The sequence below is a fragment of the Sorex fumeus genome, unplaced genomic scaffold (genome assembly GCF_029834395.1).
Source record: "Sorex fumeus unplaced genomic scaffold, SorFum_2.1 ptg000054l, whole genome shotgun sequence".
Classification (NCBI taxonomy): Eukaryota; Metazoa; Chordata; class Mammalia; order Eulipotyphla; family Soricidae; genus Sorex; species Sorex fumeus.
Window position 1 is genome coordinate 2,086,301 of NW_026606111.1, and position 16,726 is coordinate 2,103,026.

At 63.8% G+C, this 16,726-nt stretch overlaps 1 protein-coding gene across 2 annotated transcripts in view; it reads right to left on the reverse strand.

The window, feature by feature from the left end:
- SLC45A4 (solute carrier family 45 member 4) overlaps positions 1 to 6,438 on the reverse strand; it is a 30,883-nt gene extending 24,445 nt beyond the window's left edge. Inside the window, exon 1 of one of the 2 annotated variants that reach the window (XM_056125200.1) lies at positions 6,284 to 6,438. The gene's annotated coding sequence lies outside the window, so the exon portion shown is untranslated. The remainder of the gene's footprint in view (positions 1 to 6,283) is intronic. The other variant, XM_056125201.1, reaches the window with a different exon arrangement.
- Between the last annotated feature and the right edge of the window lie 10,288 nt (positions 6,439 to 16,726).

A 16,726-nucleotide genomic window follows, 5' to 3' on the forward strand; every position in this document is an offset into this window, starting at 1 on the left:
CTGCTGGGCTGGGCTGGGCTGGGGGTCCGGCATCACCTGCTCCTGGACAGTCAGGGAAGGCGAGGCTCGTGGGCAGAAGGGGTGGGGGTTCCTAAGCTGCAGGGTGTTCCAAGGGGAGAACTTTCTGGAGTGCCGGCACTGAGTGACGTCAGAGCGTCCTCCCCGGGCCCCGCCCCTGCAGGGTGGTCGTGGTGGGGACGGAGGCGGGGAGCGGGTGGGGCGGGCACGTGCTGGCCCCCGACCAGGCCTGCTGGGCGCCCTGGCTCCGTAATGAGCTTGTTTTGAACCTCCTGTGCGTGGGATTAGCTCATTCATCTGAAAGCGACCCAGGACTGCCGAGCTGAGGAAAGTCCGAGGGAGGAAAACAGGTCAGCAAAACATGGTCTCACGTTTCATAAGCCAGCGCCAGCCGGGCCCAGCTAAGTCCCCGCCTGCCAGCCACGGCCGGCCCCTCTGGAGGGCCAGGGAGCCCAGACAGACAGCCGGCCTGTCCTCACGTCAAGTCTGAGGTCTGGAGGGTCCGGGCTGGATGGGGCATACCACCCCCCCCCCCCCCCCGGGCCCTGGCGCCTACCCGTAGCAGACTCGGCAGCGGAGAGGCCAGTGACCACCAGAAGGCTGATGTGAGCTTAGGATTTGGCCCCACTGTGGCCCCACTGACCACCTCTCTGCCACCCAGAGCTGGGGGCGGCCACCAGCCAGGGAAGCCCAGTGCGTGTCTCCCAAGCGGCTCCTCTGGGCTGCTACGTGCTGAGATGGCCCCTGTGTTCCCCCTCTGCACAGATGTGCAATCCCCAGCCTGGAGCCCTAGAGTGGGCGTGCAGGAGGGACGGGGCCCTGCCCAGCAGGGGCTCCCCATGCAGGGGTGCGGGGAGCAGGAAGTATGCTCCGGGGCACCCCGCCAGGCCGCAGAGACACCCGTGATTCATCCGGAGCCATGCGGCCCCCAGACAGAGCAGCTCACCGCACCCACTGCGCCCACCACCTCTGCCAGCCTCGGGGGTCATGACGGCCGCAATGGAATAGACCCGCACACGCAGACACGCTCGCCTCACGCCCTGGCGCCGCACAGCTGCCCCGCGGGGTCTGGTCCCAGAGAGAGCAGGAGGAAACGGCGTGCAGGCCACGGTGTCAGAGGCCACTGTACGGTCACTCCCCGGGCCCGGGACCAGCCCCAGCAGGGGCTGTGGAAGTGCCCCCCGCCAGTATTCACAGAGCCCATCCCAAGGCAGAGGGGAAATAGGCAGGCAGGGTGGGGAGTCATGGCCTGATTGGCCAGGGCCGGTGTCCCCCAGCAGGACAAGTGGCACCCCCACCCTGGGGCAGCACTCCAAGGGAGAAGCTGGCAAGGCCCTGCAGACCCCCGGGGACTCTCAGAAGCATCCAGCCCCGCCCGGGCCCACGGGGCAGCAGAGGGCACAGGTGCCCGGCTCCGAGCTGCCCAGGCCGCCAGCTACAGGACTCGGCTCAGTCCCTCTGCCCGTCCCAGGGCACCAAGGCAGCTCAGGGAGAGGCCCGGGTGTGTGGTGAGGTCCGGCCTCTCCCTGACCCCGGGCACGCAGGAGGGCGGGCAGACCCTCTACAAGGCCTGTCTGCAGCTGTGACACAGCCAAGGGGGTCCGGGGTGACCTCCAGGGTGGGGGAGCCCCGCAGGGTCCGGGCGCCGCGCAGCAACCGGGCCAAGGTCTCCCAGCACCATACTCAAAGGCCCGCCTGCCCCGTGTGTGCCTGCCGCTGGGGTCCGCCCGCTATGACAAAGCCAATCCAGCCAGCCAAGAGGTGACCCGCCACACCCCAGCTGACTGTCCCCTAGGCTCCCTCCGGGGCCTGGCTCTGAGCCTCCTCCTCAAGAAAGTCCCCCTGGACTGCCTCGGTGACTCCCTCCAGGCATCACTTTCTAACAAACATGTTCCCCACACACACACACACACACAGGGAACCCACCCCAGAGGGAGCTTACCATCTCCCAAAACTGGAACTGGGTGGTCAGTCCTCCCTGGCACAGACCCAAGGCATGGCTAAGCCGTGAGCCCAGGACCTCACAGAGGCCTGGGAAGGGAGTGGGCAGCCGGGTGCCCCCGATGGCCCCAGGAGTGGGCTCAGCACCCACCCCCAACCCCAGGGAGGGCCCGTTCTAGAACCTGCTCCCAGCCCCACCCCTGCCCACGTGTCTCCCGCTTATCTGTACACAAGCAGCCCGCGGCCACACGGGGGCTCACCCGCCCGCTGGGCATGAGCCAGAGAGTCAGCAAGTGGTCCCCTGCCCCAGCTGAGCCCCCAGACCACGTGTGGGGGTGTCACGGGGCCCGTGTCACCCACGAGCACCCTCGACACACGGGGACCTGTGTTGTAGGCAGAGGCATGGGCACTGGGTCCGTCTGCGCGAGTCCCCAAACTCCGGCCAGCCCCCCACCCCATCTCAGCCCTGCCGGGGTCCAGGCCCACACCCTCCCACATACCCCACAACACCCCCCCCCCCCAATCCCACTGTCTCCTCTCCAGGCGACGCTAATTCCTACTTGTGCTTTAAAATTCACCTCGAAGATGAGCGGAATGTCCATGGCTGTTGGGCGGGGGCCCGGGGCCAGGTGGGGTGTCTGAGGCTCACCAGCCCACCCCTGCCTCCCTGGGGACCCTGCCGGCTCCTCACTGCTGTCTGGCCGAGGCTGCAACCGAGGTCTCCTGCTCGCAAAGCCCATGCTCACGGGCAGTGCACGCGGCCTGCACCCCAGCTCAGGTGGGCACCGGAGCTGCCCGGAGAGGAAGGGGGACAGAGGACCAGCCCAGATGGAGTGTGGCGGGAAGTGGGCGCTCCGACAGCCCACCTCTCAGTGAGTGCCGGTAGGACACCGCCCCAGAAAGTGGGGCGGCCAGGGCCCTGAGCACTGTCCCCGAGGCGCACTGCCAGCACCTGGGGACACAGCTGGGAGCAGCCTCCTATGTGCAGCTGGGGGCAGTGCCTGAGCCTCCCTGGCCTCCCGAGTGGCCACTGGGGCTTGTCTCAGGCGAGGCCAGCCACGGCCGTGGGGCCCGGGCTCCAGCCCGAGGCGCGGCCGCCCTCCCTGGGGCTCAGGCACTTTCAGTTCTGAATAATTCAGGGCCGCTCGCCCCCGGCTCTCCCCTGCGGCTGTAGCAAGACAGCAGGGTGGCACCACGGCCCTGGGACCTCTGGCATCTTCCCGCAGCTCCCCGCCCCCGCCCGAAGCTCCAAGAAGGGTCTGCGCTGTGACAGTTGGGCAGGGCGGGCCGCAGCCTCCCGCCCAGATAAACGCTCTTGGCCGGCGCCTATCTCCCAGGGCCCACGGAACAAAGGCTCGACCCGACCCCCCCCCACCCCAGACAATCCAGGCCCAGGGCCGACTCCCCACCCGAGCCCTAGAGCCGAGCAACTGCCCCCTCGGCCCAGGCCAATGGCAGGGCGAGGCCCGGGTCCCGCGATGCCAATAGTCAGCCGGCTGGGCACTACCTCTGACTCAGTTTCTCTCGAGCTGCTGTGGGACAGCAACAATGCCCAAGCCCCTTTGGCTCGAACACAGGCTGGCACGGAGCTGTGCACACCTTAACAGGTGCCCGGGGGGCCCGGGACAGGCCCAGGGATGCAGACCTGCCGGCAGCCGGTGCCCACGGACGCCGGCCCCTTCCCAGGCCACCTTTCCAGCACATTAAAGTTTAACTCCAAGGCACAATTCCACAGGCTTAAATTTTAACCTAGCCAAATAAAAACACAGACACACACTGACTCGCATCTCTGCAACGCGGCCCTCGCCCTCTGCGGCCCGCTCCGTGTCCAAGTCTGCAGGGCATGCCGGGGAGAAGAACCTGCATCCCCAAGGGAGGGGGGGGACACCCCAGGGGACCAGCGCAGGAGGGGCCTTAAGCCAAGTCACAGGCTGGACCTGCCACCGTGGGGGCCCTGCCCATGCTGCCTCCACCGCCCAGGAATGTTCCAGCACTCAGGGCATAGCTGGCACGGCCCAGCACTGCCCACCCAGCCCCAGGCCCACCCTTCGGCAGCCACTCACTGCAGCCACGCGGCTGGGTTGCCAGACCGAAGGAGATGAGCAGAAAAGGCGCCTGAGCCCAAGACTCCGCAGTCTGTGCTCAGTCAGTGAGGGCCCGGGGGGGCGGGGGGAGGACACACACGTGCGAGGACCGAGGCACCACCATCGGCTCCCCCCCGCGGTCCTGAAACATCAATTTAGCTACTCGGTGGCAAAAAAGGCCCCATGGGGCAGCTGGGCGTAGGGGTAGGACGCGGGGTCCCGCTAGCAGCAGCCTCTGCCAGGGTCACTCCCCAGTACAGCATGATAACGACTAGATACATCCACGAATGTCAAGGTCGTCCCACAAAGCCGGTGCAGAAAAGCTCCAAGACAGGGGTGAACACAGCAGCCGCCCCCCTCTCCCGTGCCTCCCCGAGCCCAGCCTGGCCCAGGGTGCGAGCAGGACCGAGGCACTAGCCTTCCCTGTGCCCGGGGGCAGTGCCCGGCCGAAGCCGGGAGCCGCTTCCTCTGCACGAAACGCAGCGCTCGGGCGCGGGCTCAGGAATGCAGCTCCCCTCTGCCAGCAAAATCCTTCAACAGGTTTGGGAGGATAAAAACACCAACGAGCGAGGCCTGAACAATGCCTCTACCTGGGCCCCGGGCCAAGCAGCAGGGGGGCATGGGCCCTGCACCCCACCTCTGGCCAGGCAGCACCCGCTGCAGCAGGGGCTCATGGCAACACGGACCCCGGGTTTAAGAGGCAAGACCCCCTCTTCCCTCGTGCCAGGTTGCCCTGCCCCCAGCCCCGGGTCTCAGAGCCGGGGGGCCCAGTGGCCGCGTCTGATCCGAGTGGCTAAGTTGGGGTGCAGCACTGTGGGAACAGAGCTGAAAGGAAAACTCTGGCAACGGGGAAACAGTAAGTGGATTAGGCCGAGCCCTGCAGTCGGGGCCAGGCTGTAATCTCCTTTACCGCCCTCCTCTGAAAGTCACCTGCAAGGAGGGTTCAGGGGCCCCCCAGCAGCTCGCCACCCCCCTTCCCCCAGTGCCCAGGGCCACAGTCTGTGGACAGGGATGGAGTGTCCCCCCGGAGGGCAAGCCAGGCTTTCGGAGCCCACGAAGTAAGGGGTCCCCGGGACCCTCGTTCTCTGGAAGTGCCACGTCACAAAGGCTTCCCCATTCAAGAACTTTTAAAAAAGGAAGGGGAAAAAAATGCCACTCGAAGCCCATTTTGAAAGTTCTTGTTCAAAAAGATCCTTGTTCATTGATTTGGGTGAACAAGTCTAACAGGGGGACCCTGGGCCCCACACCCTGGGCCGCCCTTCCGGAGGGGCGCCAGCAGGGGCTGCCTGCCACCAAGGGTGCTGTGTGTCTGGCCAGGGTGAGAAGTCGGGAAGTGACCGCTTGAGGCTGGGCTGGGGAGCAGTGCACAGGCAGGCAGGGCGGCAGTGACCACCAGCAGGACATGGGGACAGACGGGCTGGGACTCAAGCCCCTTTGGGGGCTGGGAGAGTCCCCGGCGCAGAGCAGCGGCCAGTCAGCCCGGCTCCTGCCTGGGGGCCACCTCCCCTGCCATCAGCCAGGTGGGTCCTCAGCACTCCCCAGCCCCCAAGATGGGCCCATCCCTGCTTCTGGTGGCGACCGCAGCATCCTCCTCCTGCGCCAGGAGAGCTGACCCCAGAGGCCTCCCCAGGGGCTGCCCCCCACACCCTGCCCGCACAGAAGACCGGATCGGCCTCCCGCATGCAGGCCCAAGACGGCCACTGCGCCCCAGGCAGCCGCAGCCCAGGAAGGCAGGCGAGCCGCCCCCCGAGTGGCCAGCCGCGGACCCCCCACACACGGACACCCCGGGCCGCAGCCCCGAGTGGCCAGCCAGCCCCGGACACGCGCGCCCCGCCGGTCCACACGGGCTCCGGCTGCCCCCCGCCCGCCCCGGCACGGCCCCGCGCGGGGCAGCCCGCACCTGGGGCGGGCCGGGGGCGCGGCGGGCGGGCGCCCACCTGCCCAGCCCTGCGCCCGGGTCGGCGCGACCGGCGGGGCGGGGTGCGGCGTGCGGGAAGCAAAGGGCACGGCGGCCACGGACTGACTCACCGCTCCCGGGCGCGTCCTCCGTGCCCGCTCCACGGGGGCCCCGGGGCCCGCAGACACCTGCCCGGGGACGCGGCCGTGCGCCCGCGCTGGCCCGGCGCGGCGGGGCCGTGCGGGGGGGGCGGCGGCGGCGGGGGGCGCGGGGGGCGGCGGGGGGCGCGCGGGGCCGCGGGGCGCGGCAGGTGCGGCGCCAGGTGCAGGCCGGGGCCGCTCACCTGCGAGTGTCCGCGGCCGGCGGCGGCGGCGGCTGCTCCTCGGCCGGGCCGGCCGGCGGGGCGCGGGGGCGGGGGCCGGGCGGGCGGGCGGGCGCGGACCGAGCGCGGCGAGGCTGCGGGCGGCGCGCGGGGACAACGCCGCTTTATCGGGTCGGAAACAGCCGCTGCGCGCCGCTTCCGCTGACGCAGCGCCGGCCCCGCGCTTCGGCTCTGCAGCAGCCGCGCGCGGGGGGCGGGGCGGGGCGGCGGCGCGCGCGCCCATTGGCCCGCCGAGGCCCCGCCCCCGGCGCCCCGCCCCGAGGCCCCGCCCGCCCGCTGAGGCCCCGCCCCTCCTGGAGTCCCCGCCCCCTCGCGGCGAGGTCACGCCCCTCCCGGGCGGGGCGGGGCCGCCTCGCGCCCCCCCCCCCCCCCCCGCCATCCCCCCCCAGCGGCCCGCGCCGCTCGCAGGCGGCTGCAGTGCGGGCGGCCCCTCGCGGGTCCCCGGTTCGGTCTCTGCTTTCCCCGCTGGTCGTTTTTTCTCTCTCTCCCTCTCCTGGCAAACACCTTCCCGCGTCTTCTCCTCCGCCCCGCCCCCAAGCCCGGGTGGCTGGCGAGTCGGGGTCCCCTCGCACCCTCAGCAGCCCCGCCTCCCTCAGCCCGGGAGCAGCCGGGGGGCGCTGTTGGGTGCCCCCTGCAAGGTGCAAGGGAACAGGGTTGGCGCTGCAGGCCCCGCACGGAGGGCTCAGACGCAGGCAGCTGGGCTGCAGGAAGCAGCACAGATAACTCCCCGCTCTTCACCTGTTTAGGGGTGCGGGTTGTGCCACGTGAGATCTGGGCCTGGGGCCGCCTGGAGGTTCAGCAATGAGGCTGCAGGGGGAAGAGCTGAGGATGGCAACTGTTGCAAGAGGGTGGAGCGACTGGAACTCTCATGCCTGGCTTTAAGGGAAGGGGGTGCTGCATGCAGGCCCTGTGACCTCTCACACTTCCCCCACTCTCTGTGCGACCTCCGTGACCCGGTCTCTGTTCATAGCTGTGCCGTGGGTAGCAGCCAAAAGCTGGGTGCTCTTCGTGCCTGTCAGTCCTAGAACGGGGGAGCACGTTTCGATAGGTCCCCACTGAGGAACGACAGCAGAGAGGAACAGCACGTGATGTATGTATGTTGTATGTATGCCTGTGTTCTACATTGGTCCACATGCAACAGCCGTGACGCTCATAGTGAGAGGGAATCACATGCAGCCACACGTAGTTTGGGTGGATTTGGTTTTGCTCAGAGGTGAGCTGTGCCACATCGGCTGGGCGGGGGGCAAGCTCAGGGTGCTCAGACGCTTGGCGTGTGCTCTACACTCAAGTCATATAGCTGGCCCCCCCAGGAAGATTTTTGAGAAAAATAAAGACAGCCGTAAAGCATGCAGTTCTCATGCCTATAAAGTGGTCAGTAGTCGTGTCTGAGCCTTAAGCTTGCAGGGAGGGGTCACGGAGGGAAGAGTGGGGGTCCGGAAGGGTCTGTTTGTTTATTGGGAAGGTGCTAGTTCCAGATGGCGACCTTCTCCCAAATTTTGCACCCAGGTAGCCGGTGCGCAGCAGGCTGGACAGACGCACAGAGCACACGCCACATGCGGCCGCCTCCTCCCCCACCTCAGCATCTCGGCTGCGAGCTCCCTGCCACCCAGCCCGAGCCGTGACCTTACACCTTCCCCACCATCACCATCGCTGAAGAGCCCGTCCTCCTGCCCCCACCCTCCCTCTTCCCACCTTTACCCTCTCCCTCCCCCATCCCTCCCTCCCTCCTCCCTCACCCCCACTCCTCCCTCAAGGTGCTCTCTAGCCAGTGACCCACACTCACCCACACGAAAAGCAGGTGTTTACTCCCTCTAATTACTCCTCAGCAATAAAACACTCGCGTTTATTGAAACTTCATTCTTATTCGTTCTTCTCTGTATCAGATTCTGGAGGGCAGCCGGGAAACAGATCCACCCTTCCCTGCGGGCTCGGAGACAGGCTGGAAGGACCTCGGGAAGGGAAGGCTCAAGAGGGGCTCGGAGACAGGCTGGAAGGGCCCCGGGAAGGGAAGACTCAAGAGCTGCTCAGCCCGGGGCCTGTGGAGTATCGGGCGAGAACCCCCCCTCCCCCAGGAAGAACGGACAGGCATGTGCAAAGGGTCACAGAGTTTCACAGATCCTATACCGCAAAGCACTTCCGAGCCTTCAGAAACATCTTGATTTCCTCCAGCCGGCTGGAGCTGGGGACAGCAGGTCACAGGGTCCCGGGTACACGTGCTTGGCACTCCTACGCATGCACACGTGAGCATATGTGTGCCTTGCAGGTGCTGTGCTCGCACACATGCATATACATGTGTATGTGCTGTGTGGGCACTGTGCATGCTCACATGTATACACCTGTGCTACGTAGGTGCTGTATAAGTACACGTGTGCATATGTACATCTCTAGGGTTTATCTGTAGGCAGTTCATGTCTACTTGCGGGTGCCCATATGTGTTCATGTACATGTGTGGTTTACATATGTGCCCTGGGAACCCTGCCAGTGCTCCATCCTAGTCAGAGCACCTGGTCGGACACCTTTGTGCCCCCAAGTTCAGTAGGAGCACCGCCTTGCAGTGGGGAGGTCTAAGGAGCTGGTCGGGTCCTCTGGGGGAGCGGTCAGTAGCAGATCCTCCGTCCTCCCGCCCCCACCCTCCCTCCTCCCACCTTTACCTTCTCCCTCACCCCCACCCCCCTCCCTCCTCACTCTGCGTGTCCCCACAAGGACCATGCTGAGGCTCTGTCCCGAAGAGGCCTCCAGCGGCCCCCCCAGGCACTCTAGCAGGTGCGCTTGTGCGGGGGGGGGGGGGGGGGTGCGGGCGGGGACTGTGAGAAGTCAGGCCCCAGCGGAAACAGAGCGAGCAGACTGTGGTCCCAGCATCTGCCACCAGGGCCCCCAGGCAGCCCCTCATGGCACCCAGCCCTGAGGACAGAGCCCGGCACCCCTGGCAGCCCTGGAGTGAGTGAACTCTGTCCTGCGCCCCAGCAGGGTGTGGCAGGACTTTCCTGGGCTCGGCCCTCCCTGTCCTTCAGAGCCTCCTGGTCCCTAGCAAGGGCCAGGACCCAGCACTGATCTCTCTGCTCTTTGGGGAGCACTGAGCAGGAGTCTGTTGTCGCCCTGTAAGCACTTTGCCTTCTCCCTCACCTGTGCACTCAGAGAGGGCGGTCCCTCACCTCTCAGATTACCGGAGCCTCAAAATTGCTAAGCAGTGAAACTGTTTAACCTGATCATTTCTGTAGAGCTGCCAGGAAACTCCTCCTCCAGGAAGTCCTCATGGGTATCGAGTCTCAAAGAAAGAGCAGCCCCTTCCCACGAGCGCTGAGGCACTGTGCCCTTCATAGGTCACCCCGAATTGCAACTGACCATTCTGTTCTGGGCCATGGGGGCTTTGCCAGCCCATGCCAGCGTCTGGTACCAGGCCAGGATCACTGCTGCATTGCAGAGTCAACCCATATGGGGACCGGTAGGTGGAGCAAGAGAGAGAAAAGGAGATTCTCAAGGAGGGTGCAGGGGTGGGCTGGGTGAACATGGCACATGGACCCGGGAGCGATCCCTGAGTTAACTCGTGTGTTTGCTCACTGAGCCCTCCAGGTCATGAGGCTGGTGCTGGCGGGGAGGGGGCGGCGGTGGGGGGGTTGGCATGGTCCCATGGTCTCAGGGGGGCTGAGCCCAGTGCTGGCACCCCCATGGTCTCAGTTCAAGGGGCTCCTCTGTGTTGTCTGCAAATGGCCTTCGCTGCTTAAGCAACACGCTTTTTGCTTTTTGGGTCATACCTGGCCATGCTCAGGGCTGACTACTGGGTCTGCACTGAGGATTATTTTTTTAATTGAATCACCATGAGATACAGTTAACAAAGCTTTAATGTTTGAGTTTTAGCCATACAATGACCTAACACCCAGCCCTCCACCAGTGCACATTCCCCACCACCAATGTCCCCAGTATCCACCTCCCCTTTCTACCCTTCCCCCTGCCTGCATGGCAGACAATTTCCCCCATATTCTCTCTCTACTTTGGGGCATTATGGTTTGCAATAAATATACTGAGAGGCCATCACGTTTGGTCCTTTATCTACTCTCAGCACACGTCTCTCATCCCGAACGATCCCTCCAGCCATCACTAACTTAGTGACCCCTTTTCTATCCCAGCTGTCTTCTCCCCCAGCTCATGAGACAGGCTTCCAACTATGGAGCAATACTTCATACTTGTGTCTACTGCCCTTGGGTGTCAGTCTCATACTATGATATTTTATATTCCACAAATGTGCACTCAGGAATTACTCTTGGCGGTGCTCAGGGGACCATATGGGATGCCGGGGATCGAACCCCGGTTAGCTGCGTGTGATGGCAGTGCCCGGGACTGATGCTGCAACCCCAAGATACACGTTTAAAAAAAACCCTTGCCAGAGTGCCAGGGTCCCCTCCATTGGCTCAGGGACCACCAGGCCTGCCCAGAGGCTTGCGGCCTTGAGAGTACCCCACCCCGTTCCTCTTTTGGGTCAAGGTCTGACCAGAGTCCTCAGAAACATGATGAAGGCAAGTGACCTGGGGGCAAGTTCCTGCCCCCAATCGTCCATCTTCAGTCCCACCCACCCACTGGCATGAGCAGCAGCCGCCTTGGACCCCTGGGTCCACTCTTTTCCCTCCTGCCTTGACTGACAGTTTCTCCCTCCAGCAGGGCCCCCTCCTCCAGGAAGCCCTCTCTGATCACCTGGCACAGGCTAGCCCTACCTCCGCAGCAGGCAGCAAAGCCAAACCGAGCTTGGGTAGGCCCTGCCTCCCAGTTTACAAAACACGGGGCCCTCCCCGGAAGGCTGGGCGGCGCCGGCTGGCTCAGCCTTCTCTCCCGTCAAGTACCTGCCAGCACCTCCCGGAGCAGACGAGGGAAGCCCAGGGTGAGGGGGTGAGGGTAGCACCCCTCTTCTTCCACAACTCCTGCCAGGGCCCCAGGGGGGAGGTGTCACACGCTGTCAATCCCAGGAAGGAGGTGGCTGGGGTGGGACGGAACGGGGGCTCAAGAGGGACTGTGTGGAAGGGGCTCAGGGGGCAGCCCATTTGGGGTCCTGGAGGTGAGTGTGGTGGAAGTCAGAGCCCTCTGACCTTGAGGCAGCCGAGCCCCAGAGAGGTTTCTGGGGAGACGGAGGTGGAAGCCAAGAACGACCCCGAGGGCGCCGGGTGCCAGGATCCATTTCCCGTGGCGCGGGCTGGCCCAGCTCTTCGGCTCCAAGATGCCGAGTGTCTGGGCCGCGTTCCCAGGGTCAGCCCTCAGCAGCAGGCTGGCAGGCAGGGAGGGGTGCAGGGGTGCGGGGGTGCTGCCCTGAGCCAGCACAGGAGGCCTGCACCCTACCGGTCACAGCCCACGAACCTCCCATGAGCTCTGCGGAGCTGAGCTGCGCACCCCCTCAGGCCGCCCGGCCGGGAAAAGTGGGTGACGCTCGGGGACCGGAGAGATCTGCTCGCATCAAAAGTCGTGGGTCCGGGCCTCACAGGTCACTCGACCCAGGGACAGAGGGGGACCGGACAGAGGGGGACAGGGCCAGGGTGTGACAAGGTCACAGTGTGACAGGGTCTGGATGTGACGAATTCAGGGTGTGACAGGACTCACGTGTGGCGGGGTGTGATTGGGTGTGACAGAGTCCGCGTGTGATGGGCTCCGGAGTGGCCCCCCTGCCCAGGCTTGCAGGAGCCCAGAAGGCTCATGGTTGCGTGTCCCTGGGACTGCTGGATGGAGAGGCCTCCTGGGGCAGCTCTGTGGGGCCCCACGGCAGGCCAGGCACTGCTTCAGGGGGGTCAGAACTGAGACGGGGGGGGGGTGTCATGCAGTTGGTCCCACCCAGTGACTAGTGACTAGTGATGACCAGGGGACTCCCTGCCAGACCCATCCCCCAGGAGCTACACAGATGGGAAGGAATGAAGGGCAAGGGAATGAAGAAATGAATGGCAAGGATAAATAAATAAATGAAGGAATGAAGGGCAGGGATGAAGGAGTGAAGGAATGAAGGACAGGAATGAGGGAATAAAGGGCAGGGATGAGGGAATGAAGGTCACAGGAGAGGGAATGAAGGGCAGGGGTGAGGGAATGAGGGAATGAAGGGCAGGGGTGAGAGAATGAAGGGCAGGTGTGAGGAAATGAGGGAATGGAGGGCAGGGATGAGGGTGAGGGAATGGAGGGCAGGGGTAAGGAAATGAAGGGCAGGGGTGAGGGAATGAGGGAATGAAGGGCATGGTGAGGGAATGAGGGAATGAAGGGCAGGAGTGAGGGAATGGAGGGCAGGGGTGAGGGAATGAGGGAATGGAGAGCAGGAGTAAGGGAATGAAGGACAGGGGTGAGGGTGAGGGAATGGAGAACAGGGGTAAGGGAATGAAGGACAGGGGTGAGGGAATGAGGGAATGAAGGGCAGGGGTGAGGAAATGAAGGTCACGGGAGAGGGAATGAAGGGCAGGGGTGAAGGAATGAGGGAATGAAGGGCAGGGGTGAGGGAATGAGGGAATGAAGTACAGGGGTGAGAGAATGAGGGAATGAAGGGCAGGGGTGAGGGAATGGAGGGCAGGGGTGAGGGTGAGGGAATGGAGGGCAGGGATAAGGGAATGAAGGGCAGGGGTGAAGGAATGAGGGAATGAAGGGCAGGGGTGAGGGAATGGAGGGCAGGGGTGAGGGTGAGGGAATGGAGAGCAGGAGTAAGGGAATGAAGGACAGGGGTGAGGGTGAGGGAATGGAGAGCAGGGGTAAGGGAATGGAGGGCAGGGGTGAGGGTGAGGGAATGGAGGGCAGGGATAAGGGAATGAAGGGCAGGGGTGAGGGAATGAGGGAATGAAGGGCAGGGGTGAGGGAATGGAGGGCAGGGGTGAGGAAATGAGGGAATGGAGGGCAGGGATGAGGGTGAGGAAATGGAGGGCAGGGGTAAGGAAATGAAGGGCAGGGGTGAGGGAATGAGGGAATGAAGGGCATGGTGAGGGAATGAGGGAATGAAGAGCAGGAGTGAGGGAATGGAGGGCAGGGGTGAGGGAATGAGGGAATGGAGAGCAGGAGTAAGGGAATGAAGGACAGGGGTGAGGGTGAGGGAATGGAGAACAGGGGTAAGGGAATGAAGGACAGGGGTGAGGGAATGAGGGAATGAAGGGCAGGGGTGAGGAAATGAAGGTCATGGGAGAGGGAATGAAGGGCAGGGGTGAAGGAATGAGGGAATGAAGGGCAGGGGTGAGGGAATGAGGGAATGAAGTACAGGGGTGAGAGAATGAGGGAATGAAGGGCAGGGGTGAGGGAATGGAGGGCAGGGGTGAGGGTGAGGGAATGAAGGACAGGGATAAGGGAATGAAGGGCAGGGGTGAGGGAATGAGGGAATGAAGGGCAAGGGTGAGGGAATGGAGGGCAGGGGTGAGGGTGAGAGAATGGAGAGCAGGGGTAAGGGAATGGAGGGCAGGGGTGAGGGTGAGGGAATGGAGAGCAGGGGTAAGGGAATGGAGGGCAGGGGTGAGGGTGAGGGAATGGAGGGCAGGGATAAGGGAATGAAGGGCAGGGGTGAGGGAATGAGGGAATGAAGGGCAGGGGTGAGGGAATGGAGGGCAGGGATGAGGGTGAGGGAATGGAGGGCAGGGGTAAGGAAATGAAGGGCAGGGGTGAGGGAATGAGGGAATGAAGGGCAGGGGTGAGGGAATGAGGGAATGAAGGGCATGGTGAGGGAATGAGGGAATGAAGGGCAGGAGTGAGGGAATGGAGGGCAGGGGTGAGGGAATGAGGGAATGGAGTGCAGGGGTGAGGGAATGAGGGAATAGAGGGCAGGGGTAAGGGAATGAAGGACAGGGGTGAGGGAATGAGGGAATGAAGGGCAGGGGTGAGGGAATGGAGGGCAGGGGTGAGGGTGAGGGAATGGAGAGCAGGAGTAAGGGAATGAAGGACAGGGGTGAGGGTGAGGGAATGGAGAGCAGGGGTAAGGGAATGAAGGACAGGGGTGAGGGAATGAGGGAATGAAGGGCAGGGGTGAGGGAATGAGGGAATGAAGTACAAGGGTGAGGGAATGAGGGAATGGAGGGCAGGGGTGAGGGTGAGGGAATGGAGGGCAGGGATAAGGGAATGAAGGGCAGGGGTGAGGGAATGAGGGAATGAAGGGCAGGGGTGAGGGAATGAGGGAATGAAGGGCAGGGGTGAGGGAATGAGGGAATGAAGTACAGGGGTGAGGGAATGAGGGAATGAAGGGCAGGGGTGAGGGAATGGAGGGCAGGGGTGAGGGTGAGGGAATGGAGGGCAGGGATAAGGGAATGAAGGGCAGGGGTGAGGGAATGAGGGAATGAAGGGCAGGGGTGAGGGAATGAGGGAATGAAGGGTAGGGGTGAGGGAATGAGGGAATGAAGGGCAGGGGTGAGGGCTAAGGGCATGAGGCTGGTGGGAAGGGGAGAAGTAGGGCAGCTTTCAGCAGGATGGGGCCCATGTGAGCCCCACGCTGGCAGGGACATGGGCTGGGGCTGGGAGGCCTGAGGAGTCAGGGGTCCTCGTTTCCCTCCTTTGGGAGCTGAGGAGCAGCTCACCCCCTGCCCCAGCGGGGTGGGCCGCCCAACAGCACACCACCTCCCAGAGCCTGGGGTTCCGGTACCCGTTCCACACCACCGGTCTCAGCATCCTCAGTCTAACTTCTGCTCCCCCACCCACAGTGACTTCAGAGGAGAGGGAGCATGCGTATGTGTGTGTGTGCACATGTGTGCTTGCATGCGTGTGTGCATGCGTGCATGTGTGAGTGTGTGCATGTGTGTGCATGTGTGTGAGCATGTGTGTATATGTGTGCATGTGTGTATGTGTTCATCTGTGTGCCTGTGTGCGCGCATGTGTGCATGTGTGCGTGCATGTGTGTGCATGCGTGCGCATGTGTGCATGTGTATGCATGTGTGCAAGTGTGTGAGAGTGCGTGTATGTGTGTGTGCATGTGTGCGTGTGTGTGCACAAGTGTGCATGTGTGAGCATGTGTGTATGTGTGTATGCGTCCATGTGTGTGCATACATGTGCGTGTGTGTGTGCGTGTGCAGGGCTGGGCATCAGACTGTGCATGTAGAGACCCCACGGGGGGGCCCAAGGACCCTCATTCCTTTGTTTGGTTGAGACAGACGCAGCACATCCGGAGGTGGGAGGCCCAGGGCACAGGGACCCCCTCAGCTGTGGAGCATCGAGCCCCACCCTGCTAGAAGCAGCGAAGCAGGACTGGGGGCCCAGCTCTGAGGCCTGGACAATGGGGGCTGGCCAGTTGTCTCTCGCCACGTGGGTAGAGTGGCACCCGCATGTTCCCTCTGCATCTAGGCTCAGGTTGTCTCAAGGACCCAGAATAACGTCACGGTCCTGCCACCGAGGTGGGGTGCAGGGAGGGGACCAGGCCCACCCAGTTCCCGATGGACCTGCTGGGTCAGTTTGTCCCTGCCAGAGCCCCAGCCCAAATGGCCTGTGCCACCCTCCCCGCTGGCCACTCCTCAAGCAGGGCCTGCCCACCTGGCTGGGGTGCCAGCCCTGGGCACTCACTCTCTGGGGATGGTGCAGGCCCCCCAGGCCTGTGAGGTGGACAGGTCTGGCCCCAGGGGAGGTCAAAGCGCAAGTCTGGGAAGCAGGCCTGGTGCATGTGGTGCTGGTCTTGGTGCCAGCGAGCGTTTGGCTTGTGGCCTGAGGTGGGGGGTCCAGGGGCCCAGGGGAGGGACGTGAGGCACAAAACCCTGAGCTGCGCTGGACAGGCATGAACGCTGTGCACGCTGCGGACCCGAGACCCCAAAGTGCACGCGCACGGCCAGCCCCTGGATGCGCACAGACCTTGGATCCCCTGCAGAGCCCCGGGGGCCAGAGCGGCGTCAGATTTTGTCCTTTGTCTATTCTCTGAACGACTGTACAGACTTTCCTGCAGCTGCAGTCTGAGCCATGATGAGCCTCTCAGAGCACACAACGGGGGTCACTTCTGCCCACCTGCAGAGATGCCCGAGCACTGTCAGGCTGGGGGGCACCTCTCAGGGACCCCCATCACACCCGGTCTCTACCCCTGGGGACCCCATCACACCCCTCCTTTACCCCTGGATTATCATCCATCTAGGGCAGCCTCCACTGCATCCCCCTTCTTGGGAGAACAGGGGGGACCTCGGGGTCCACCCACTAGCTTCCTCCCCGTGCAAAGGGTCATGACTGTCCCCACCTGGGGCTGATGGCCATGTGGCAAGAAGCTGGCCACACCTGGAAGTCCCTGGATCCTGGTGTTTGGGGTGTGGACTTGACTCAGAGAAGGGTCCGCGGTCGCCCAAAGGCCTCCCTCAAGCACCTCGTGCCCACCCCATAGCCACATGTGGGGATCTCTGCCCTCCCTCATTCGCTTTCTCTCCTATGACACGGCCTCCAGGCCTGTGGGGACGACAGGAGGCCCTTGGGGGTTGAGGCCATCTGCATCTGCATCCCAGGTTCCATTCAGCTCCT